This window comes from Triplophysa rosa, linkage group LG12, assembly GCF_024868665.1.
Source record: "Triplophysa rosa linkage group LG12, Trosa_1v2, whole genome shotgun sequence".
In the NCBI taxonomy this organism is placed as follows: domain Eukaryota; kingdom Metazoa; phylum Chordata; class Actinopteri; order Cypriniformes; family Nemacheilidae; genus Triplophysa; species Triplophysa rosa.
In genome coordinates this window covers 4352578-4379825 of record NC_079901.1, presented here as the reverse complement: position 1 = coordinate 4379825, position 27248 = coordinate 4352578, and the positions used below count along the sequence as shown (strand labels likewise).

At 47.6% G+C, this 27248-nt stretch overlaps 1 protein-coding gene across 2 annotated transcripts in view; it reads left to right on the top strand.

Annotated features, from left to right (window-relative positions):
- The window catches only part of spon1a (spondin 1a), a 238237-nt gene that overhangs the window by 24029 nt on the left and 186960 nt on the right, over window positions 1–27248 (top strand). The gene's annotated exons all lie outside the window — the stretch shown is intronic.

The following is a 27248-nucleotide window of genomic DNA, read 5'->3' as shown; positions in this document are numbered from 1 at the left end:
TTGCATTTGATGAGGTTGGTGTCTATTCTCTATGTGCTACGAAGCATCCACATGCTGTTGGAGATTTGAGAAAAGCTTATATGTTTGGTTCTCGATACGCGTATTGCATTTTCATAGTGGAAGATCAGCTGAGAATTGACAAAGAAAGGATAAAAGATAAGAGGATGAGGGTTATGATTGAACAGTTCTGTCTGAATAACAATGCATTTTCCAATCAATATAGTGCAATATAGGAATACTGTATAATAGTGACAGTTCTACAAGTCATCTGCTAAAAAAAAGCATGAACAAAAGTAATGACTTGCCATAATTTTGCCATAAGACTTGACCTGCACAAACAGTGCAAATAACGTTGCCAGTTAGTTGTCATTTGGTTAATGTGATGTTATTGTGATGTACCATTCTGACAACGTCTTGGTAAAGTTCATTTTTTTAGGATTTTGACCAACGTTTTAAGCAGATTCTGAAATAACATAATTAATTAACACTGTAGCGATGTGGTACGGTCGCACCGTGCAAATTTACTCGTTTTTAAAGTGTTTCCAATGGAAGCGCCACACTTTTTAAAAAACGCCAGGCTAGCGAGAGAGAGAGAGCTGTGCAGGTCTCAGGGGGAAGGTGCACTTCCCGACCTCAAGAGGTGCTCTTGCCGCATACGTGACCGACTCCCATGCCCGACCGACGCCCAGTTCGAGGTCCCCCAGTAGCAGGAGCTGTGCGAGTGACCAAGCACAAGAAGTTTCTCGCACGCTCAGTGACAGCGCTCTGCTCTGCTATTGTGTTGTGAACATGCGGAAAAGTGTCATTATTACAAACAAAAATCAACATAATAACGTAACAAGCCCTTTCGTAATAATAAAATAAAATATGTAGCCTACTTTTTCTTACAGTATAATATATAAATATGGTCTTGACATGCACCTTTTCTGTTGGTTCAAATGAATTCAGAGGAATTTGGTCTGGTGTATTTAGTTTAATCAGTCTTAGCAATAATCAATAACACTTCTCTGCCTCTTTTAAATAAGCAGAACACAATCTGCTGTCATCTGCCTTTAAATGCATACACAGGCAGCATTTTAAGACTATTTGAAAAATAGTCACATTTACACATATTTATATTTGTGTACACTACAAATGTGAACATATTTCAAACTATTCTGTGAAATATTTGGGTGGAATTAACAAAAAAGTCCTGTATGTTCCGTATGACCCTGCTTATGAGGGAAAACAACTCGAAAGAAAAACTTTATGAGCAAAACTTATGAGAGGGAAGATTTACAAACAACAGGATAGGTAAAAGTATTCCTTATTAAAAAATGTAAGGTCATGTTATATGGTTCTTAAAAAAATAACTTGGCGCCTGCTTTTTTCCCGATGGGAGCCAATGGCTCCTTAACTGATTTTTTTGTCTGGAGCCCTGTCACACCAAACGTGAATTAAGCGATATGCGCAAGTAAATTACATACAAACTCAATGCAAAGACGTGAATAGATGCGAACTCGCACCGGATGAAGAGTGATTTAACATCTTATTTAAATCTAAAAAGAAAAACAGGAAAAAAAACACAGGAAAATGTACATATGCTATTGCAATCCTTGAGTGCTCTGCTATGAATTTATATTAAACTTAAGCCTTCAAGAACACTTTGAATGCACTGTCAACTGAGATCAGTAAGTGAGGTGTAAGTGTTCAGAGTTATCAAACATGGCATTCTGTGATGAAGTGGAAAGCTATTGCTCTGATAATGGCAGCACATAAATCGAGGAATCAATATGTGCTGTTAACACCTCCATCGAAACAAAGCAGTGGGTTGGAGCCCAGAGTTAATGAGATAAATGTGGAGAGATGTCTGGTACAGTGAGCCGGCGGGTGGGATCTCTCACAATGTGACATCTTTCTTTCTCTCCAGCAGAATGGGAGCACCATCTGTCTGAGATGTCTAATTCTGCTGTTTACTTCCATTCAATCCCCATCGTTTTTTATGAATCTTTCAAGTGGCTTTTAATAGCATTATTCTTTATGGATTACCTCTCATTGAACTGAAGTATTGTCTATTCACTGAGATGAATGTCATTGCTTTGTTATAACATGATAATAGGTTGGCAACTTTTTACATATTTTGGTTGTTTACAACTCATCCTTAGCTTGATCCTGACAGAGGTGAATCATCAGATAAAATAAAAAAAGCTTTTAAGCAAGAAATGTTCTTTTGCAAATGCTGGAATGGAAGTCTTTGTGTTAGCAGTGTCAATTGTGTCTGTGTTTGTGTGTAAATGGTGCAAAACTTGAAATAATAATAATTAAATAATAATAATTATTATTATAACTAAATAATTCCTTTGTGTCTCAGAATGTGTCGGGAAACAGTTTTATATCTGTGTTTTAGCATCTGTACATCCTTCTGTCTGGCTTGTTGTCCTCTTCATTTTGTTGTTGACAAAGAACCATGGCGATAAATAAGCATTCTTTCTTCTCAATTTCCAGCACTGCTGTTCATTGAAATATGTTGTCTTATGCCAGTTGTCACTGCGCTGAAATGTTTTTCATACATTTTCAGGTCGTCATCGGCATTCAGCGAGGAAGTAAAGGAAAATAAAACCTACCCATTTCGATGGATCCATCTCACTGAGCTCAGATAACACTAATGTTTTCTCCAAAACCTTTATGCTTCTATTATTTCTGAAGAGTCCCGGCTTCTGGGCGGCAATGAGAGTGTGATTGCTTGTGTTCTCACCCATGTAATTCCCTACTAGAGTGCCACATGGCCATATGTTAGTGCTGCATGTTTGCATATCTGCTGTGGCCTCTCTCTTTGGGAAGTGCTCTTTTATAACATTGGGTATATATTGTGCTTAAGAGCGCTGTTTCATGCAGATGGCTGGAAATACAGGACATAATGGAAAGTTTGAGATTTCATTAATTCTATATAATGTAATATTATTTTTATTTTAATTTGAATGAATACTATATACATCATTAAGAATTATTAATGTCAATAAAATTGTAAATTATATATTAAATATAATCAATTTAATAAATAGTAATGTCGAATTGAATAGACAGCACAAAGCTGTCTGTTTGACAAGACTGTCTTCAAAGTGACCATTTTTATGTGATGGCTAGTGGTGGGTAAAGTTGAAATAGGACATAACTTTAAGTAAGGTGAAACAGACAGATTTAATCTCTGTTAACTGGTGCAGTAAAATAATTGTTGATATTCAAAATTGGTTCCCAAACAAATCAAACGTCCCTACCCAAAAGAAACACATGCCTGCCTTCATTGCTGTGCCCTCAAAATAGTGAACACTTGCTCACTCTCTCTCCTCCATGCCCGTGTATGGCCCCTATTGCTTACTGGTTATGAGAGTCAGCATCAGATTCCAGAACTAAGAATCGAAATCAAACAGCCTGCAGTACAATATGCATGGCTGACTTTTTAAAGGAGGAATGATTTTTCAGACTTGGAAATCATTGTTTACTTTTTCTTTTGGATACTTTTAGATAGTATGTAAAAGCAGGTACTATTTAATTTTACTTAAAGCAGATGTAACACACACAGTTTCTGCCAATCTCATATTAATCTCGAGCACCTATAGAGTAGTATTGCATACTTTGTATCCTCTAAGAGTCTTTAGTTGGATCACATTTATAAAAGACAGATACAGCTGTACGATTATTTCCGAAAACCATTGACCTCCTGAGGCCGATTGACAATAAAACACAGACATTTGATATAACATTCAACACCGAAATGCAGTGAACAAACAAACACAGCTGAACTTCAGTACAATAGACAAAGCACATTGATGGGCGTGCTCTTTCTCTCACTCTCGCTGGTTGACGCGTGGGTGTACTTTTCAGGGAGAATTGTCCAATAAGGGACTAAGAAAAGTTGTTACGTAACGGATTTTCATGTTCGAAAAAACTTCCTGAAACCTATACGAACCTTGGGGCAGTGTATCGAGCACAGAAATACAACGTCATACGTCCAACTCGTTTTTTGCCAAGTTGACCATGTCAAGCATGACATGCCAGCACGTTTAAAATTGTAAAGAATTCAGAATGCATAAAACAGCATGGAACCCACCTTTAAGTAATATTTTATTAGGCGGCCTAAGTTCTATACTTTAGTAAGTACAGATACCAGAAGATGTTTTACTTGAGTTTTTTTTTTACAAATGTTTTACAAACGACTATATTTCTGCATGATTAGTTGACTAAATCTGAACACAATTAAGTAGTCATGCAAGCCCTAATTGGGTCATGTGATTGTTGTCAGGAATTTGCGGAGAAGAACCCAAGTGCAGGCGGGCGTTGAAGGGGTGACCAAGGAGGCAGAACCATGACCAAGGAGGCAGAATCATGACAGAGCCCCCCCCTTAATGAACACCCCCAGGTGTTCACCAAGGGGCAGACTAACGAGACAAGACAGACTGGGACAGTGACAACACCGGACTGGATGCCAGCTGCACTGGACTGGATGCCGGCTGGAACGTCGGCTGGACAGGACTAGATCCCTTCTGCACCGGACTGGACACCGGACTGGGCGCCGGCTGGTCCGATGCTGTGGCTTGGGGTTCCGGCTGGATGGGGCTGGATACCAGCTGGACCGGAGAGGAAGAGCCCTTCCGTCTCTTCTTCTTCTTGGACCAGACCACCGGACTTATGACCGGTTGAAGAGGAGCGGCAGAGAGTACGGCTGGCTCTGGGATGGAAGCATCAGATGCCGACTTCCATGACTCTCCTACTGCGCTTGCCACGAAGACCGGTGGCCGGTACAGGACCTGCGGATCCGGAGGCGGATGAAGCTGAGTCCCCCAAGGACGCGTTTCTCCAGGATGGCAGCCAAAGGTTGCGAGACCCATGTTGGGACGGTGGGCCAGGGCTCGTCCCGGTTCTCCACATACCTGACCATGTCCCCGAAGTATAGGGGCCTCAGCATCCTTGTCTCCTCCCGCTTGAGGGGTTCGTTGAGGCATCTATTGAAGATGGTGTTGAGCTCTGCCTCTTCGAACCCCGTCTCTCTAGCCACGGCCAGAAACTGACGGGCGAAAGCCCGAATGCTACGATCTCCCTGGCGTAGCCCGAACAACAAATGGGCCTGACGAGAGCGTGCGTTGTCCATTCTGCAGCCTGCTGGGTTCTATGTTGGCCAGTTCGTTCTGTCAGGAATTTGCATAGAAGAACCCAAGTGCAGGCAGGCGGTGAAGGGGTTAAACAAGATTTATTAACAAAAACAAAAGCCCACGATGGGGTAACAAAGACAGGACTAAATAATAATATACAAAAGCAAGAAACAAGGACTTCCCACGTGGGGGCAAAAACTAAACAAAATACGAACCGACACAACGTCTAACAAACAGGCAAGGTAAGGTTTGGCAAACTCGCACAGGACAGTAAAAACAAGGGCATTAAATAGGGAGATGAGCAAAGGATAATTAACAAGGGACAGGTGTGGGTAATGGAAAGCTGAACGAGAGAACGAGGGGGCGGGGCCAATGACGAGACCAAAGAGAGTGCATGGCAGGTCAAATCAAACAATGTCATGTCTCTCTCTACACTAAACATGAGGGATCTGCCATGATACTGCGACTAGACTAGAAAACCATGACCAAGGAGGCAGAATCATGACAATTGTGATTTTTATATTTTTCTGTGTGGTATTCATGAGACTGTCCGTATACAGTCCATGGATATGCTGCCTGAAACAGGAGGGAGAACTGATGCTGTCTACGCTCCAAACTACAGGCTCGAGTAACACCACAGCCTCAGCGCTGATGTCATCGTATCTTCACACCAGATTTTTCCTCACTTCTGTCTCAGTGGGTAATTTGTGCATGCAGCTGGCTGCTACCTCAGCTCAGTGTGGTGCTAATGAGGAGACTGCTGCTGTGGTGGCTTTAATGGCTGCCTTGTCTCTGACTCCGGTTCTGTTGGCACAGGCCACCGGAGGCTCTCAGATGGATTGTGAAATTCTCCATTTCCTGACTGAACAACTGTTGTTCTCTCACCACATGGGCAGAAATGAGGTGCCACCTGTGATAAAGATGACAGCGATGCCAGTCAGCTTTGCTGTGCCAGTGTGGATGGGACACTGGACATTGAGTTTCCCACACTCATTCTTTGGCCAATATCTTGTTCTTTGACGGATACTTAAAAAAAGGATTCCAACAAATTGTTAAAAAAGGACCTATACAATATTAACAATATTATCTCAAACATAGATGTTTCATAAATGTACTTCCTTAATGCAATTACTACAAAATAATGAACAAAATTAATTTCCATGCTCGGATGTTGTGGATTCATTTAGTTGATTTATAGATAACACTATCGTTAGACTTCCAGTAGAGAATCTCCGGCTTTAGCACTTGACATCAGAAAAAAATCATAACACCCCGAGTTGTTCTTAGCATTGCGTAGGTGAGAGAAATGTTTTTTGTTTTATGACAAAAGTGCCTTTAGTAATAGACGGAAAGAACCGGCTACAGTGTGTCATCTACTGTGTGACACAGTGACAGATTTGACATGAAACAGCATTCAGTCAGTGCTCAGCTGGAGGTTTCTTCTCTCGCGTTTGATGAGGAAGACTTAGATTCTCGCTCAGCTGTTTTTCTCCCTCTTGTCTTTAGAACTCTGCGAAGGAATAACAGTTATTTATTCTAAGCTTTGACACAATATACCCTAATCAATAGACTTGGACACTCCCTAACTTATAATTAATATGCTGTGCAAAGGGCTTTTCTGACAGGGCTTTATTAAGATGACAATATTCACACCTCAAAATGTAATATTTGTAAGTGTACGTGTAAGTGTAATTTATTCATTTGGGCTTTAGTCACATAAAATGCAGGAGAATAAAGGATTGATAAGCAGCTACAATATTCCTGTCATGAAGCACTTTATGAAAATTTTAACTTTCTCATCTTTTTGTAGCTGGTTTATAATGAGGGTCTCCACCTGTCGTTCCCATTTCACCCTTGCAGTCCATCCACCAGCAGTTTCTTCGGTTGCCGCCACAATAGGCACCAAGCAGCAGGGTCCACTCAGCCTCTGAAGCTTCTCCATAAGGAGAAGTTAATAATCTTTTCGACAGGTATCACTGCCAACTGTTCCTCTTTCACCCTTGAAATCCATTTAGGTTTGCCAGGTCTGTCTGGCACCCTTACTGGTCATCAGATCCAACCCAACATCAGGTGGTGATCAGTTCACAACCCTGCTGCTCACTTTACTAGAGTATCCAAAACCTCCAGCCACAGGTCTTTTGGCATGACAGTTCAATCACCATCACATTGATTTAGGGTGCTTTGGTATCAAGAACACTTGATTAACCTAGGGTGACCACCACCCAACAAACCAAATGTGGGACAGGTAATACATTTGTGTGGGACAGTACTGAAAGGTATTGTAAAACTGTGACATAATAACAGAAATAAAGCTTTTTTTATAAATGTTGGTACCTTTTAGCTTGTTGAAAAAAAAAGTTTAGTCTTTTCCAACTACAACATTATAAGGCACAAATTAAATTATTTGAACAATTTTAAGATTAACTGTTTTGATCAATATAAGGTACACTTGGAAGAACTAACAAAAAATAAATAAAGAAACAGACAAAAAAGAGTTTCTCTTTCAAAATGTTTTGTTTCATTATTTGCAATTTTTTTTTATTTTAATATGCTAACCACAACCTATAAACACAGTTTCAAAGCAACACATTTTAGAATGTTTTAGTGACTTATTCGGCAAGTTGACATGGTAGGATTGCTACCCTATCTACAGTTTGAGTGACGTAAGACATATAGGCTCGTGAGGACCAACTTCACTGCTGGTGAACATTATCAAAGTGAAAGTGAAAGTGACCTATTAGTCAGATATGGTGACCCATACTCAAAATGTGACCTCTGCATTTAATCCATCCAGAGAGTAGTGAACACACGCACAGCAAGTCGTGAACACACGTACACCCGGAGCAGTGGGCAGCTACCACTGCAGCGCCCGGGGAGCAAGTAGGGGTAAGGTGCCTTGCTCAAGGGCACCTCAGTCGTTACCCGCCGGCCCTGGGAACCTTCTGGTCACAAGTCCGACTCTCTAACCATTAGGCCACGACTGCCCCTAGTGGACTGAACTTGATTATCGCCACTCCTGCTTGGCTCATTTTAGTGTGTAACTCCTGAGAAGGTGTTGTGGGATTACACATTTATAAAATGTTATATCTAGGTTTCAATGTAATAGTATATACTAAGAAAGTTATGTACATTGTGTTTCACATTTTGAGGTAAAGATGATGACATTCTAAGAAGATCAAGTCAGGCAGCCCAGGTGTCTGAGACATTACCCTTTTGTCTTTATGCACTTCCTGACCATTGGGCAGGGTCCCAAGTTAATGCTAAGCTCAAGGCACAGTTGTGCCTTTGTCTCTATGATAATGTGAAGGTATGAGCAATACTGTCAGGCTGATTGGATTAGCACCTATGCATTTGAATGACACTGTTATGCTGATGAGATCAGGGCTGGGAAAATTCCGGTAACAGGCTGATTCCTGTACTGCATTTGCATGCTTTGTTTAAATCGTCTCAACCTGTATGTATCCCTCCGCCTTGAAAGGTATAAAACTCTACTGTGCTGACTTATAGTCAGACTTGGATGACTGCAGCGACGCACAGCGAGTCCTCAATAAAGAGTAACTTCTGTATGAAAGATATCCCAACGTCTCCTGGTCTCTGCTTCGATGAGGAAAAAGTTTCCTACAGTTTTGGTGGCGTGACCCGGATAGAGCTCCTCACCTGAATCCAGATTAAAACTTCAAGCTCAACAAAGATCTAAATTCATTCCAGACTGAATCTTTGTGTACAACCAAGGGTTGGTGAATGTCACTCTATCCAAAAGAACCTTTAAGACCAGTACAAATTTGTTATCCTCTGCGCCGTCAGAGAAGCGTTAACAGACAGCTGTAGGGTTTGGTTAACTAAGGTATCCTCTAAAATCCATCTTTTAGAGATGAATGTTATCCTCTGTTCAGGCAGGGAAGAATAGCATTACGTGCTGAATTGTTTATTCTCTGTTCAGGCAGGGAAGATTAGCATAATGTGCTAATATTTGTTATCCTCTGTTTTGGCAGGGAATAATTCGTTATCCTCTGTTCAGGCAGGGAAGAATACCATCACGTGCTAAAATGTGTTATCCTCTGTCCAGGCAGGGAAGATTAGCATTACATGCTAATATTGGTTCCCTTTCTGTCAGTCTCTCGACGTTGTGTCGAACCGACAGATGGGGTTCGTCCTTGAGAACCAATCGCTTCCGACTTCTCTAGAAAAGGCCAATGAAAATTGGCAAATTAAATTTCCATGCCGGACTCCGCCCCGGACATCCGGGTATAAAAGGGAGACGGCGTGCATCATTCATTCACCTTTTGTTCTTCGGAGCCTTCGCTCGTGATCAACAGACTTCGCTACAAGACTGCCGGCTCTACGACGTGGTGCAGTGGACTGTCCCTTCCTGCAGCGACTTCCCCTGGGCGTCTCGGCGGTTCCAGAAGTGTTCGAGTTATTTCTCTAAAAGAGCAAATTTCTCCAGCGTGGCATGTCCCGCTGTTCTCTTGGGTGCAACACACTCATCGAGGAGGGGGACGGACACGATATCTGCTTCCAGTATGCTGGGGCAGATATTGTGGATACGTCCTGCCCGCACTGCGGGCGGCTGATGATTCAGACGTTGCGTCACGGGTGGTTGTGTTCCCACGGGACTCAGCCACCACCTTGTCTGCTTCCCGTTCCATGACGGCAGGACTACGGCCCTGCCGCCCGCTACGGCGAGCAGCGAGGGTGACATGAGGATTACTGTGAGCGCTAATCTGTCAGCCACTGGCTCGCGGACCGTTCGCACCTCGCTTTGCTCGTCTGACCGTTCCCCATAAGACGGTCCGCCGTCTTATTCCTCAATTACGTATCGGACACGGTACGTGATGATGAGGTGTCTGTTGCAGCATCGGAGGGTGACTTACTGGCATCAGACTCCGACGATTCCTTGAAGCTCCCTCCCTCGGGGGGTCGAGATCAGGAAGAAGCGGATGTCGAAATGTCAGCCATGCTTTCCCGGGCCGCCGGCTTTGGGTTGCGGTGCACCGCACTGCCTCTCCCAACGCTCGCGGCTGGATACACGGTACATCGGGCTTGAGAGCGGCTCCAAGCCGCACTCGCCCTCAGTGCCGTGTTCCCCCGGAAGTGCATGAGGAACCTAGTACGACCTGGAACGCCCCCTTCGGCGCGTACACGTCAACTAGTTCCATCACCCTTTCTTCCCTCGATGGTGGGGCAGCTAGAGGATACGTCGATGTCCCCCGGGGCTCGACCTAAACTCCCGTCCAAAGCACGTAGGCTTTTCGGCATCTGAGGTGTCGAGAGCTTACTCTGCTGCGGGCCAAGCTGTCCCCTCTCTCCATGCTATGGCCTTCCTGCAGGCCAATGCGCGGAGAGAGCTCCACGAGGGTAAGACCGACCCAGCGCTTATGCAGGAACTCCACGGCTTCACCGACCTTGCTCTCGGGCGAACAAGGTGATCGCGCGGGCCCTGGGTCGGGCGATGTCCACACTTTTGGTCCAGGAGAGACACCTCTGGCTGAACCTTACACAGGTGAGTAACAGTTCGAGAATACCTTTCTAAAGTTTTTCTCCCTCTCTGGGCGTTATATCAGCCGCTCTCACCCTCTACACGACGGTGTTCGGCAACTCGACGTTGCGTCACGGCGAGACCCAATGTCGAGGATAATCAGCAGCCTAAGCACTCTCAATCGACGGTGCTTTGTGCCACATATCGGCTGGGTATTATCACAGCCGCTCTCACCCTCTGCACGGCGGTGTTCGGCAACTCGACGTTGCGGTGTGACCCAATGTCAAGGATAATCATCAGCCCAAGCACTCTCATTCGATGGTGCGTTGTGCTACATCTTCGCCAGACAGGTAAAACTGCAGAGCCGATCTCCTCCCCAGGGGTCCCCCCCACGGCGAGGGATCCGTACTGCCAGCCATCGAACCACCCCCGGGAGGTCGATGAAGCAGAACGTACCCCTAGCCTCCCTGTCGGTCCCTGGGAGCCTGACAAGAGCTTCCCAAACCGTCACGGTGACTACGGGATACGGTCTGTCTCGGCGATCCACTCCCCGGACGCCCGCCCAGTTTCGGAGGCAAGGATGCCCCGTGCTTCGGGCCGAGGTCGCCACCCCTCTGGTGAGGAAGCGATCGTGCTCGTCCCGCTAGCCGAGATGTTCAACGGGTTTTACAGCCCGTACTTCATCGTCCCCAAAAGAGCGGGGGTCGCTAGATCTGCGTACCCTGAACAGGCACCTACTCAAGCTGCCGTTCAGGATGCTTACGGAGAAGCGCATCCTGGCATCTGTCAGATGTCAAGATGGATTCATGGCAATCGACCTGAAGGACGCTTACTCTCATGTCTCTTCTCCCTCGTCATCGCCCGTTCCTACGGTTCGCTTTCGAGGGTCAGGCATATTAGTACAGAGTCCTCCCCTTCGGTCTGTCCCTGTCCCCACGAGTCTTCACGAAGATCGTGGAAGCCACCCTCACTCCCCTCAGGGAGAGAGGTGTGTGGGTACTAAACTATCTCGACAACTGGCTCATTTGACACACTCGTGAGATCTGTTATGTACACACAGGGACCTAGTGCTCCGGCACCTAGATCGATTGGGACCACAGGTCAACCGAAAGGGAGCAAGCTCTCCTCTGTGCAGAGCATACTCTTTTTTGGTATGGAACTCAACTCTGTCTCCATTACAGCGCGATTGCGCTCAGTCAGTGTTGTACTGCCTGGAATTTTTCAAGCAGTCAGCGGGAGGAGGCTCCTGGGTACATGCCATCCTCGACGGTGGTGATACCCCTCAGGTTGATGCACATGAGACCGCTCCAACACTGGCTACAGAGTTGAGTTCCCTGGAGAGCGTGGCACACCGGCAGCAGGCGGATGGTGATTACGCTTTTCTGCCGACGCACCCTAACCCCTTGGTCTTCAATGACCTTTTATACGGACGGGGATCCCTCTCGGGCAGGCGAGACGCGTCAGGCAAACGCCTCCCTGCAGGGTTGGGGTGCCGTGTGCAACGGGCACGCAGTGTCAGGGCGATGGACGGGCCCCCACCTGCGCAGGCATTCAATTGCCTAGAGTTGTTGGATGTGCTACCCGCACTGAAGGGGTTACAACCTCTTGTGCAGAACGAGCACGTGCTGGTCCGGTCGGACTGCACAACTTCCGTAGCGTTTTTAACCGCCAGGGTGGCGTTCGCTTATGGCAGCTAACACGACTCTCCCGACGCCTGCGGCGGTTTAGACCACTACTCAGGCTAGTGACGATACGCCTAGTGGTGCCTCTTCTCATCCTGGTGCTCTTCTCGAGAGAAGACCCGCGGAGTTGCTTGATCAAGTGGTTGCGGTCCTTCCAGAGACTCGAGAATAATCTCTCCCTTTCCACACTGAACGTGTATGTAGCCGCTGTTGCCGCTCATCACGACCCAGTTGCTGGTAGTCTCTAGGACAGCACAACCTGATCATTTGGTTCCTAGGGGCGCGGGAAGGACATCACCCGCGTTCCGTACCCTCTTACGACCTTGATGCGGTCCTGGAGCCCCTCGGAGATGCCGCTCTTTCTCACTTCATGATGAAGATGGCTCTCGGGAGGACGCTCAAGAGGGTAGCGGACCCACAAGCATTCTCCGTGTCCACAGATTGCCTAGAACTAGGGCCCGGTTATTCTCACGCTATCCTGAGACCCCGGCCCGGCTACGTGCCCAAAGTTCCCACCACTCCCCCGAGACACCAGGTGGTGAACTTACAGGCGCTCCCCACCGGGGAGGAAGACCCAACCTCATCCGTGTTGTGTCCAGTACGCGCATTGCGCCTCTGCTTGGACCGCACGCAGAGCCACAGTAGCTCTGAGCAGCTCTTTGTCTGTTTTGGAGATCAGCAGGGAGGGCTGTCTCAAACAGAGATTGACGCACTGGATCATGGGCGTCGTCGATGGCGTACCTGTCCTAAGATCTCCTACGCCCACTGGGTGAGAGCTCTCTCCACACGGAGTACAGCCTCCTCGTGGGCACTGGCTTGAGGCGCCTCTCTGGCAGACATTTGCAGAGCTGCGGGTTGGGCTACACCCATCACCTTCGCGAGGTCCTACAGCCTCCGTGTAAAACCAGTTAGCTCGAGTCTTGCAGGCATCAGGCAAGACCGGCGACCGGTAGGGTGTACGCCTGTGTCAGTACCTCCCCCCCCCTTTCTCCTAAGGGGGTCAGCGTACTAACTAGCCTCCCTTCTTCCCCCACTGGGTGAAGAACAGGCACTCCATCCATCACTAGTAAGCACCTCCTGTGGGCGGGCTGGGCAGAGCAGCCCTGCCCCTTAGGCCGGGTATCACCTGAGTTATTCGCAACATGCTCTAACCGGACCTAGTGCTACCAGACGTTGCAACCCCCCAGCAGGGCGGTTCCGTCTGATGTTTCCTCATGCTGGTTCCCACCTTGGTAACCCATGACCTCCTTAGGTGGACCTCCACCTCGCGGTTAACTCCTTCAGTCCGCACTTTCTTCCCATGAGTTCTTCCCCATCGGTGAGACCATGTTGGTATCTCCACTAGTCTCCTCCCTGCGGTAGGAAGTGGTCTCTGTAGCGCATCCCCCACTTGAGGAAGTAGTGCTTACCCAGTGCCTTACGGTTCCGGGCGGCTTCTCGCTGTTAGAGAAACAAGGCCGCCGCCTGTGAGGCCGAAGGTAGGGGCCTTCCCACCTTTCAAGAAAGCTCTGGGACCCCCTACCTTCCCACTGGTAGGTTACAATTTCGCGGTAGCGTTCACGGCTGACACGCCCAGGCCAGTCACCTTCGCTTCGTTGGGATTGTGACAGGGCACCGTGTTATGGCGTTTTCCATTAGAACCCCATCTGTCGGTTCGACACAACGTCGAGAGACCGACAGAAAGGGAACGTCTCGGTTACGTTTGTAACCTCGGTTCCCTGATGGAGGGAACGAGACGTTGTGTCCTCTTGCCACAACACGTGCTGTCCTCTGCAGCAGTCGTGAGAGGTCTCAGGCTCCTCAGAACTAAGGTGAATGAATGATGCACGCCGTCTCCCTTTTATACCCGGATGTCCGGGGCGGAGTCCGGCATGCAAATTTCATTTGCCAATTTTCATTGGCCTTTTCTAGAGAAGTCGGAAGCGATTGGTTCTCAAGGACGAACCCCATCTGTCGGTTCGACACAACGTCTCGTTCCCTCCATCAGGGAACCGAGGTTACAAACGTAACCGAGACGTTATCCTCTGTTCAGGCAGTTAAGATTAGCATCACATGCTAATATTTGTTATCCTCTGTTTTGGCAGGGCATAATTGGTTATCCTCTGTCCAGGCAGGGAAGATTAGCATTACGTGCTAATATTGGTTATCCTCTGATCAGGCAGGGAAGATTAACATTACGTGTTAATATTTGTTAGTCTCGGTTTCGGCAGAGAATAATTGGTTACCCTCTGTTTTTCTGCAAGGAAGTTTAATGTAAAATGCTGGTAATTTGTGTTATCCTCTGTTTTGCCAAGGAAGGTTAACAATAGTTGATCTGTGTTAACAAGTGTATCCTCTGTTGATCAGAGGAGTTTTAGTGTTTTGATTGTGTGGTAACAAAGAAACTCACAAAATGTTTACAAAGAATGCTAGACTGATCCCCACAACTGAAAAATGTGGTCTCGCGACTCCTTTGTGGTCAGATAGCGAATTCAAATCAGTGTTAGGAGTGCAAATGAACCTAATAGTCACTGAGAAAGTTAGACAAGAACTAACTCAGAACTATGAGATCCATCCAGACAAGACATGGTCTGTAGATGAGTGTAAAAAGGTACTAGGAGCATGTATTTCACAAGAACAATGTGAAAGGCATTATCTGCTGCCACAGAGAATTTGGTTTAGGACTAGCTACACAACAATCTCAGCGTAACTCAGAGCTAGAAGAACAGAACAAAGAGCTCTGTGCTAGAGTTTTCTCTTTGACTAAGAAATTGAACCGCAACAAAGCTGCAGAAAAAACTGATGTGGAATAAGTTAGTCAGCCTGATAACAATTATCCTGACTTACAAGCTTTCTTTGAAACAGATATAGCCATCTAATCAGTAACTGATGTGCCTGTAGATTCAGTGAAGGTATGTGGCGCTAGAAGATCTCAGGGAACTGAGGGAATTGAAAGTGTTCCTCCCAACTCTTCTGTTGTCCAGGTACAACTGTTGCCAAAGTGCTAGGACCTAAAGATATAGAGAGACTATCTCAGAGTTTACCCTCAGCACGCACACATTTTTCTGAATATAGAAGAGCATTGATCAGCAAAATGCATCTCTAAGACAAATTCTAACTGATTCTGAATTCAACAGTTTTGAGTCTGCTGTCACTTCTGAACTATAACATGCCAGTAAAGGCGATTTGAGAGAAGGTGTTTTGAAAATTCTAAAGAATATCATGGGACCCAAAATAGACTGGTCCAGAATCACTAACTGTGTGCATAGGAAAGAAGAAACTGTGAGTGAATACATTGAAAGGTTTTGTCAGTCAGCTGTAATTTACGGTGGAATAGTTGATGATCCTGAAAGTGTGTTAGATGACAAGGGACCCGTAGTCCGCATCTGGTCAGATGGCCTTGTAGCCGAGTACAGAAAAGCCTTGCCATTCCTAGATCTAACTTGGTCTAACATAACTCTCAGAAGTAACCAAGACAGGTTAGCTACTGTACATGGGAAAGAGATGCTGATGTTAAGGCAAAAGTGAGAGTAGCCGCAGCTACGTTTAGCACAATGAATCAAGACAATAGATGGCCTAAAAGAGAAGGCAAATGCAACTACTGTGGAAAATTAGGACATTGGAAGAACGAGTGTAGGAAAAAGTTGCAAGATAGTAGAAGAAATACTATGCATAATTCTGCTCCTTCTCAGCCCGCCTACAACCCTGAAGTAGCTCTGCCAGTGTCCACTGAAACTTTAGGACAGCTCGCTCAGGCTCTTCTAAGTGCACAACAAGAACAGAAAAAAAAACTAATTGTTGGGGCTGCGAGTAGCTACCTTTCCCCTGTAATCCATCACAACGACAAAATCATTTTTGCGAAAGGTAACATACAAGAGAAAGATATTGACTTTTTGCTTGATACAGGTGCAGGAAATAGATCCATTACACAGGATCGAGCTGCTTCAGTCCAAGCCATACCTTCGCCTACTAACATTAAAACACTCCAATCATTTTTAGGAACAGCAGGTTACTGTAGACCTTGGATTGAAGACTATGCCTTGATTGCTCAGCCGCTCTATGACTTGTTGAAAGGCCAGGTTAAAGATTCCTATACTGTTTGTATGGAAGAAATTAATCTCAAAGCTTTCAATGATTTGAAGAGAGCACTATGTCAAGCACCAGCATTAGGAATTGCACAGTCTGATAGGCCTTTCGTGCTTTATGTCCATGAAAACTTAGGCTTTATGACTGCATGTCTGATGCAAGATCATGGGGGCAGTTTACTCACAATTCATTACTATTCTGGTAAACTGGACATAGTCTCTCAAGGTATGGGCCCATGTCTTGGAGCAGTGCAGACAGTTCACCTAGCTCTTCGGGCTTCATCAGGAATGGTGTTAGGACAGACTGTAAACATAAGATGCCCTCATGCAGTATCCGCACTGATGAACCAAGCAAAGGTCACTTCTGTCACCTCCTCTCGTTGGGGAAATTGGTTAACAGCCCTCACAGCCCCGAACATTGTTTTACAGCGTGCGCCAGTCACGAACCCATCCTCATCTATGATGTCTGCAATGACTGAAGTTGTGTTAGAGGATGTCGGAGAAATGACTCATGATTGTGTTACACTTACATACGCACCTACGAGTGAAGTAACAGAAACTCCCATAGAGAATGCAGAATTGGAGTTGTTTGTTGACGGTTCAGCTCAAGTCATTGAAGGTAACAGATGAGCAGGTTATGCAGTCAGTTCCACCAACTGAAGTGGTAGCTTCAGGTCGTCTTTCAGATCATTTTTCAGCTCAAGCTGCAGAACTAGTAGCCTTAACTATAGCATGCACGCTAGCTTCAGGATTGGTTGCAAATATCTACACTGATTCCAGGGATGCTTTTCTGGTAATTCATGAGTTTGGTGTCATTAAGCAAAGTAGTCAGTTTCTAACTTCTGCTGGATACCCCATTAAGCATTCTGGATTAGTAAAAGATCCAATGTTTGCCATGAAACTTCCAAAGAAATTAGCGGTGATCAAAGTGAAAGCAAATCTCACAACTAATACTACGAAAGCAAAAGATAATGCTCTTGGCTGATGCAGCTGCTAAACAAGCTTGTTCCTATGCAACTGCACAAGTGTGTTCAGGAAGTACAGCACAGAAGACAATTCTGCCTCCTGAATCAATCATTGATCTGTACAAACACATTCCTCTATATGAAGCATGGACATGGTTAGACAAAAGAGTGGATCCACAGTGGATTCCTCCGGCTGCTGGACCAAAGGGGGAAAGTATGTCGCTCCTGAATCATTGCTGCCATATTTGGCTCAACAAATACACAATTTGAGTCACAGTGGTCCAGCAATGATGAATCACAGTTTCCCTTTCTGTCGGTCTCTCGATGTTGTGTCGAACCGACAGATGAGGTTCACCCTTGAGAACCTATCAACTTCTGACTTGTTTAGAAAAGGCCAATGAAATTGGGAAATTAAATTTGCTGCATTCATTCACCTTTTGATCTTCGGATCCTTCACACATGATCGACTTCGAGACTTCAAACTCTACGCCGAATTACTGCTGGAATCTTACGACGTGGTGCAGCGGACAGTCCCTTCCTGCGGCGACTTCCCCTGGGCGTGTCGGCAGTTCCAGAAGTGTTCAAGTTTTTTCTCTAAAACAGCAAATTTCTCCAGCGTGGCATGTCCTTCTGTTCTTGTGGGTACAACACACTCATCGATGAGGGGGACAGACACGATGTCTGCTTCCAGCACGCTGGGGCAGACGTTGTGGATACGTCCTGCCCGCACTGCGGGAGGTTGACCATTCAGACGTTGCGTTCACAGGTGGCTGTGTTCCCACGGGACTCAGCCACCACCTCGTCTGCTTCCTGTTCCGTGACAGCAGTGGCTATGGCCCTGCCGTCCACTACGGCGAGCAGCGAGGGTGATGTGAGGGTTACTGTGAGCATTAATCCGTCAGCCACTGGCTGGCAGACCGTTCGCACCTCGTCTCGCTCGTCTGACCATTCCCCAAGAGATGGTCCCACTGTCTTGTTCCTCAACCACGTATTCGGAAACGGTGCGTGATGATGATGAGATGTCCCTTGCAGCATCAGAGGGTGACTTACTGCCATCCGACTCCGACAATTCCTCAGAGCTCCCTCCCTCGGGGGGTCGAGCCCAGGAAGAAGCGGGCGTCGAAATGTCAGCCATGCTTTCCCGGGCCGCTGTGAGCGTTGGGTTGCAGTGCCCGCACTGCCTCTCCCAGCGCTCGCGGCTGCATACATGGTGCCTCAGGGTTTCACGCCCCCAGTGCCGTGTTTACCGAAAGTGCAAGAGGAACTTAGTTAGATCTGAAAGCCCCCTTTTCGGCACGTCCATGTCAAACTAGTTCTGTCACCCTCTTTTCCCTCGATAGTGAGGCAGCTAGAGGATACGTCGATTTCCCCCAAGTGGAGTGTGCCGTTGCGGTGCACTTGTGCCCGGGGGGCTCGACCTAGACTCCTGTCCAAAGCATGTAGGTTTTCGGCATCTCTGGTGTAGAGAGCTTACATTGCTGTGGGCCAAGCTGACTCCTCTCTCCACGCTATGGCCATCCTGCAGGTCCATCAGGCCAAGGCGTTGAGAGAGCTCCACGAGGGTAAGACCGACCCAGCGCTTATGCAGGAACTCCTTGCCTCCACCGACCTCGCTCTACGGGCGACCAAGGTGACCGCGCGGGCCCTGGGTTGGGCGATGTCCACACTTGTGGTCCAGGAGAGACACCTCTGGCCGAACCTTGCACAGATGAGTGACGCCGAGAAGGTCCGCTTTCTCGACAAGGGGGGGCTGTTCGGTAATACTGTCGAGCAGCAGTTCTCGACAGTAAAGAAGCAGACAGAGGCTATTAAGCATATCCTCCCCCGCCGCGACTCGGCTGCCCTCCAGCCGTCGAGTCCCGTGCACCATCTGCTTCCCAGCAGCCCTGGTCCTCTTGATGTCCTCCAGCTCCGGCGCCCACACTCAGGCGGCCCCACTGGAAGAAGACGTCAAAGAGGACACCACCCCGTCAGCAGCCGCGGCGAAAGCAGAAGTGGCCCTCATGGGAAGACCCCAGGGAGATCGAGAATACCATCAGGCCCGACCCCAGCATTTCCATCACTGGGTGGTCGATCCAAGACATTTCCTGCCCCGTCCAAACAGCCCACTTTCTCAAAAAGAGTTTCTTCTCTCTCTGGATGTTTATCACAGCCGCTCTCACCCTCTACTCAACTCAACTCAACTTTATTTATATAGCGCTTTTTACAATTTTCATTGTTATGAAGCAGCTGTACATAAGACATATTGACTATAAGCAAAACAATTAAAGTTGTACCTGCAAAAACAAGAAAAAGTTGATAACACAGAAGAAAGACATTCCCACATACAAAACACTCCACACACACAATATGCACACGTACTAACACACATAGACATAGACACACATAGACATAGACACACACAGACGGACGCGCACGCACACACACGTACACAGACAAGTACGCGCACACACACAGACAAGTACGCGCACACACACAGACACGCACGCACAGACACGCACGTACACACACGCTCAGTGAGAGCACACATTTAAGATAAAGGAGAGAGAAGCACAGGTCAAATATCACAGACTATAAATTCCTATATGCAATATTAATTAAGTAAAACTTTAAAATTCTAAAGCAGCCCCCCGGCCAGGCAAATAGTGCAAAAAACAGTATGCAAACGGTGGCGAGGAACCCAAAACTCTAATCGAGAAAAAAAAACTCAGGAGAACCCAGGCCCAACCAGGGGATTCCAGTTCCCCTCTGGCAAAAGCTGCTGCCTCTGCACAAGCTCCAGAGAGCTTGCACAACAAGGCTAAATAAAATAAATAAACTTACTAATAAGGTCAATTATAGTTTAAGATTATCATTAATAATCTAATAGCATTTGAAATTTTGTGGTGAAGGCGTGTCAGGTGACCGCGTCCTTATTTATCCAGCTCTATCATCTCAGCTCTTGTCAGGTCGCCACTTCGCATTCTCCACTCTACCATCAGGTCAGGCCATGAAGACGTGTTAGGTGACTGCGTCCTTCTTTATCCAGCTCTATCATCTCAGCTCTTGTCAGGTCGCCGCTTCCCATTATCCACTCTACCATCAGGTCAGGCCATGAACTGCATCCTGCTCACTGTGGTAACCTTGGAACAATGAGACAAGACTGGCTGAGAGTAGAGTACTGTTCTGCACTCTTTGATGCAACATGTACATCAGTTGTGTTGCTGGTTCCGGTTGATCTAACTAATGCAACCTAAACCCTCAGAGGATTTATATTATGGAAGTGTAGTGTATGCAAGATTAAAAAGATGAGTCTTTAGTCTAGATTTAAACTGACAGAGTGTGTCTGCCTCCTGGACAGTGCAGGGAAGACTATTCCAAAGTTTTGGAGCTAGATAGGAAAAGGATCTACCACCTGCACTTGATTTTGAAATTCTAGGTATTACCAACTGACAGGACGCCTGAGAGCGTAATGCACGTGAAGGACTGTAATACAAAAGGAGTTCATTCTAGTATTGAGGAGCTAAACCATGTAGGGCTTTATAGGTAATGAGCAAGATTTTAAAGTTAACGTGATGCTTTATAGGTAACCAGTGCAAGGTTGACAGAACCGGGCTAATATGTTCATACTTTTTTGTACGTGTAAGAACTCGAGCTGCCGCGTTTTGGACCAGTTGGAGTTTTTGTAATAAGCCTGCAGGGCAACCACCTAACAGTGCATTACAGTAATCTAGTCTTGATGTCATGAATGCATGATTTAACTTCTCTGCATCTGACATTGACAGCATATGACGTAGTTTGGATATATTCTTAAGATGGAAAAACGCAATTTTACTGGTGTTGGTGACGTGGCTCTCAAATGACAGACTTCTATCGAATAGAACGCCAAGATTATTTGCTGACGACGAGGGTTTTATGGAACATCCATCAATAGTTAAGCAGTATTCTTGGTTGTTACTTATAGCAGTTTTCGGTCCAATAAGTAACAGTCCGAGTTCAGTAATAAAAAGTTGTTACTCATCCAGTTTATATCGACTATGCATTCCATTATTCGATGGAACTGCTGTGTTTCATGAGGCTTCGAGGAAATATAAATTTGAGTATCATCAGCATAACAGTGAAAGCTAACTCCGTGTCGCTTTATTATATCTCCTAGAGGTAGCATGTATAATGCGAAGAGTAGAGGCCCTAAGACTGAGCCCTGTGGTACACCGTACTGGACTTGCAATTTGCATGACACCTCATTGTTTATTGCTATAAATTGAAAACGGTCGGATGTTGTCTACACGACGGTGTTTGGCAACTCGACGTTGCGTCACGGCGAGACCCAATGTCGAGGATAATCTGCAGCCCTCAGAACTCTCAGTCGACGGTGCGTTGTGCTACATCATCGCCAGGCAGGTAAGTCAGCAGAGCCAATCTCCTCCCCGAGGCCTTACCCACGGCGAGGGATCCGCACTGCCAGCCATCGAACCACCCCCGAGGTCGATGAAGCAGATCGTACCCGTAGCCCCCCTGTCTTGGTCCCAGGGAGCCTGACAAGAGCTTCCCAAACTGTCACGGTGGCTACGGGATACGATCAATCTCGGCTACATGATCCAACTCGCCAGACGCCCTCCCAAGTTTCGGGGCATCCTCTCAACCTCAGTCAGAGGCAAGGATGCTCCCGTGCTTCAGGCTGAGGTCTCCACACCTCTGGCGAAGGAAGTGATCATGCTCATCCCTCTAGCCGAGATGTTCAACGGGTTTTACAGCCCATACTTCATCTTCCCCCAAAAAGGTGGGGGTTGCTAGATCTGCATACCCTGAACAGGCACCTACTCAAGCTGCTGTTCAGGATGCTCATGCAGAAGCGCATCCTGGCGTCTATCAGATGTCAAGATTGGTTCATGGCAATCGACCTGACTTTCATGTCTCGTTTCTCCCTCGTCATCGCCCGTTCCTACGGTTCGCTTTCGAGGGTCGGGCGCTTTCGAGGGTATCAGTACAGAGTCCTCCCTTTCGGTCTGTCCCTGTCCCCACGAGTCTTCACGAAGATCATGGAAGCCGCCCTCACTCTCCCTCAGGGAGAGAGGTGTTCGGGTACTAAACTATCTCGACGACTGGCTCATCTTGGCACACTCGCGAGATCTGTTGTGTACAAACAGGGACCTAGTGCTCCGGGACCTAGATCGATTGGGACCACAGGTCAACCGAGGAAAGAGCAAGCTCTCCCCTGTGCAGAGCATCCTCTTTCTCGGTATGGAACTCATCTCTGTCTCCATTACGGCGCGACTGACTACAGAAAGCGCTCAGTCAGTGTTGAACTGCCTGAAACATTTCAAGCAATCAGCTGTCCCCCTGAAACAATTTCAGAGACTCCTGGGACACATAGCATCCTCGGCGGGGTGATACCCCTCGGGTTGATGCACATGAGACCGCTCCAACCCTGGCTACAGAGTTGAATTCCCTGGAGAGCGTGGCACACCGGCAGCAGGCGTTTGGTCATTACACCTCTCTGCCAACGCACCCTAACCACTTGGTCTTCATTGACCTTGTTACGGACAGGGGTCCCTCTCGGGCAGAATATGAGGCACGTCGTGGTGACGACAGACGCCTCCCTGCAGGGTTGGGGTGTAGTGTGCAATGGGCACGCAGTGTTGGGGCGATGGACGGGCCCCCACCTGCGCTGGCATATCAACTGCCTAGAGTCGTTGGCTGTGCTTCTTGCACTGAAGAGGCTACAACCTCTCATGCAGGACAAGCACGTGCTGGTCCAGTCGGACAGCACAACTGCCATAGCGTATATCAACCACAGGTTGGCATTCGCACATGGCATTTAACACGACTCGTCCGACACCTCCTCCTGTGGAGTCAGTAGGTGATCCGCTCCCTGTGAGCCACACATATCCCAGGTGACCTGAACCAGACAGCCGACGCGCTCTCTCATCAGTTGACGCCTCGCGGAGAGTGGCGACTCCACCCCCGCACAGTCCAGCTCATTGGATACAGTTCGGGCGGGCTCAGGTAGACCTGTTCACCCCCCTGGACACCACCCATTACCCGCTATAATGCTCCCTGTCCGAAGCCCCCCTCAGCACGGATGCTCTAGCGCACAGCTGGCCGTGGGACAAGCGGAAGTACGCCTTCCCCCCAGTGAGCCTCATTGCACAGACCTTGTGCAAGGTCAAGGAAGAGGAGCATCAAGTGTTACTAGTTGTGCCGTACTGGCCCAACCGGACTTGGTTCTCGGAGCTTATGCTCTTGACGACAACTCCCCCCCTGGCCGATCCCCTGCTATCCCAGGGGAAGGGCACGTTATGGCATCCCAGGCCAGACCTCTGGAACTTCCATGTCTGGACGGGATCCTCAAGAGGCCCCCCTTCGAGCCCCTCTTTCTCACCTCATGATGAAGACGGCTCTCCGGATGACGCTCAAGAGTGTAGCAGACCTACAAGCATTCTCCGTGTCCACAGATTGCCTAGAACTTGGGCCCGGTGATTCTCACGCTATCCTGAGACCCCGGCCCGGCTACGTGCCCAAAGTTCCCACCACTCACCCTAGACACCAGGTGGTGAACTTACAGGCGCTCCCCACTGGGGAGGAAGACCCAACCCCATCCGTGTTGTGTCCAGTACGCACATTGCGCCTTTACTTAGACCGCACACAGAGCTTCAGGAGCTCTGATCAGCTCTTTGTCTGTTTTGGAGGTCAACAGAAGGGGAGGACTGTCTCCAAACAAAGATTGGCGCACTGGATTGTGGACGCCGTCACGACGGCGTACCGGTCCCAATATCTCCCGTGCCCACTGGCATTGAGAGCTCACTCCACCCGGGGTATAGCCTACTCGTGGGCACTGGCTCAGGGCGCCTCTCTGGCAGACATCTGTAGAGCTGCGGGTTGGGCTACGTCCAACATTTTCGCAAGGTTCTACAACCTCCGCGTAGAACCGGTATCAGCCCGCGTCCTGTCTGGCAACATGGAGGACCGGCAGCCGGTAGGGCGTACACCTGCGAAAGCACCTTCCCCCTTCCTATTTTAGCCTCCCTTCTTCCCCCACTGGGATAAGAACAGGCATTCCATCCATCACTAAGCTAGTACCTCCTGCGGGCGGGCTGGCCAGAGAAGCCCTGCCCTTAGGCCAGGCACCAACTGAGCCACCTGAGCCAACTGTGCTACCGGACGTTGTAACCCCCCCCAATTGGGCGGTTCCGTCTGATGTATCCTCATTATTGGTTCCCACCTTTGTAACCCATGACCTCCCCTAGGTGGACCTCCAGCTTGTGGCTAACTCCTTCAGTCCGCACATTTCTCCCTTGAGTTCTCCCCTAAACGGCGAGACCATGTTGGTATCTCTACTAAACTCCTCCCTACAATAAGAAGTGGTTTCTGTAGTGCTTCCCCTATTTGAGGAAGTAGCACTTACCGAGTGGCCTTACGGTACCGGGTGGCTTCTCACTGTTAGAGAAACAAGGCCGCCGCCTGTGAGGGCCGAAGGCAGGGGCTTCCCACCTTTCCAAAAGCTCTGGGACCCCTACCTATCCACTGGTAGGTTACAATTCCGCGGTAGTGCTCACGTCTGACACGCCCAGGCCAGACACCGTCGCTTCGCTAGAGATTGTGACGCGGCACAGCGCCGTGACGTTTTCCATAGGAACCCCATCTGTCGGTTCGACACAATGTCGAGAGACCGACAGAAAGGGAACGTCTTGGTTACGGATGTAACCTCAGTTCCCTGATGGAGGGAACGAGACGTTGTGTCCTTCATGCCGCAATGCGTGCCGCCCACTGCAGCAGTCATGAGAGGTCTCAGGCTCCTCAGCCCAAAGGTGAATGAATGCCCCAATGTTATCAACCCTTCACTGGTTACCCATTAAGTATCGTATTGACTTCAATGTTCTTTTAATTACTTATAAAGCCTTAAACGGTTTAGCCCCTACCTACATAACAGAGCTTCTACCACATTACAACCCATCACGCTCTCTAAGATCTCAAAACTCCAGACTTTTGATAACACCTAGAATAACTAAATCCACCAAAGGGGGTAGAGCTTTCTCATACGTAGCACCTAAACTCTGGAATAGCCTTCCCAATACTATTCGAGGGTCAGACACACTCTCCCTATTTAAATCTAGATTAAAGCCACATCTTTTCAGCCAAGCATTCACTTAATACATAGTTAATGAACAGCAGCTACGCTAATTATTCTCTTTCTGCCCTCGTCTCGGGATGTCCATCCCGAGGTAGGGAGAGATTCCGCCAGGCCCAGTTGAACGTAATATGCCCATCCCCAACTAGAGATTACGCTAGCTACATCGGAAAATCCCGTGCTATCCTCCTGCGAGAGCCTGCGGACTGACTGACCATCCCAGCTCCATCCAAGGCAATTCCATCACTACCCAAGAGAAAAGCGACCATCTGACCAGCCCAGCTCAGACAATTCCATCCCCAACCAAGAGCAAAGACGGACTACTTGTCACATTAATACTAAATTTACAATACTTGGTATTTAATGCTAAACTTACATCACATGACAGCAGTTTGAAGTTATAGCTGCACTCAGTGACTTTGATTGGAGGTTGCTGGGTGGGTGTTTGTGGGGAGTGGGGGGGGGGCTTGTTGGTTGTGGTTTGGGGCGTTTCATTTGTTGGGACTGTGTGGGTCTGGTCTGGTTTGGTCTTGTTTTGTGGTCGATGTCGGACAACAGAGGAATAAAGTTAATTATGCCATTACTATTTTTCCCTGGTTGTTCCTCTGTTGTCTGTTGTTGATCGCGGAATGGGCGGAATTTCGGCGGGTGGGGCTTCCTGGGTCATGGCTCGTGGGCTCTTCGTGTTCTTCGTTGACGTTTGCTCGGTGGCTTTGGTTGGGTTCACTGAGTGCAGCTATGACACGTCAGAGGAGATCTGGCCCTCCCGGCTGAGCCTGGTTTCTCCCAAGGTTTTTTTTTCTCCATTTATTCATCATTGGAGTTTGGGTTCCTCGCCACAGCAGTGCAGTGTTGGTGAAAAGCACTTTATAAATAAAATTGAATTGAACTGAATTGAATTGAATGCAGCACGCTGGCTCCCTTTTATACCCGGATATCCGGGGGCGGAGTTTAGCATGCAAATTTCTTTCGCCAATTTTATTGGCCTTTTCTAAACTACTCAGAAGTTGATAGGTTCTCAAGGGCGAACCCCATCTGTCGGTTCGACACAACGTCTCGTTCCCTCCATCAGGGAACTGAGGTTACATCCGTAACCAAGACGTTCTCAAGTCAATGGTGGAATCCAAAATTCAGAAAGATAGCCACTGAAACAGTCAAGATATGCGTTACATGTCAGAACAATAATGATGTGCCAGCAGCAACTACAGCAGCAACACATACCCCAGCTCCACCAAGACCATTTCGTCACCTGCAAGTTGATTACATATCATTGCCTCATTGTAAGGGAAAACTGACGTTTTGGTAGAAATAGACAAGTTCTCGAAATGGATAGAAGCTTATCCAACAGGGCGTGCTACAGCTGCACATACTGCTAACTGGCTTGTCACTGATTTCATTCCCAGATGGGGATTACCAGATTTTATTGACTCAGATCAAGGTACACACTTCACAAGACAGGTAGTCAAGGAGGTGTCTAAAATGTTGAAGATTAAGTGGAATCTTCACTGCCCATACAGGCCACAAGCATCAGGACAGGTTGAACGAGCAAACAGAACAATCAAAACCAGGCTAAGCAAAATGCATCAGGAAGGAGTACCATCGGTCGAAGTGCTGCCATGGTACTGTGTAGCATGAGAGCATCACCTAACAGATCAGTAGGACTGAGCCCTCATGAGATTATTACTGGACGCCCGATGCAGATGCCAGGTGTGATTGATCTTAGAAATGCTGACGTACACATTGCCTCAGATGCCCTGATCACTTACTGTGAAAACCTCACAAAGGCAGTACAGAGTGCCAGAGAGAGAGTTGAGTCATGTTTACA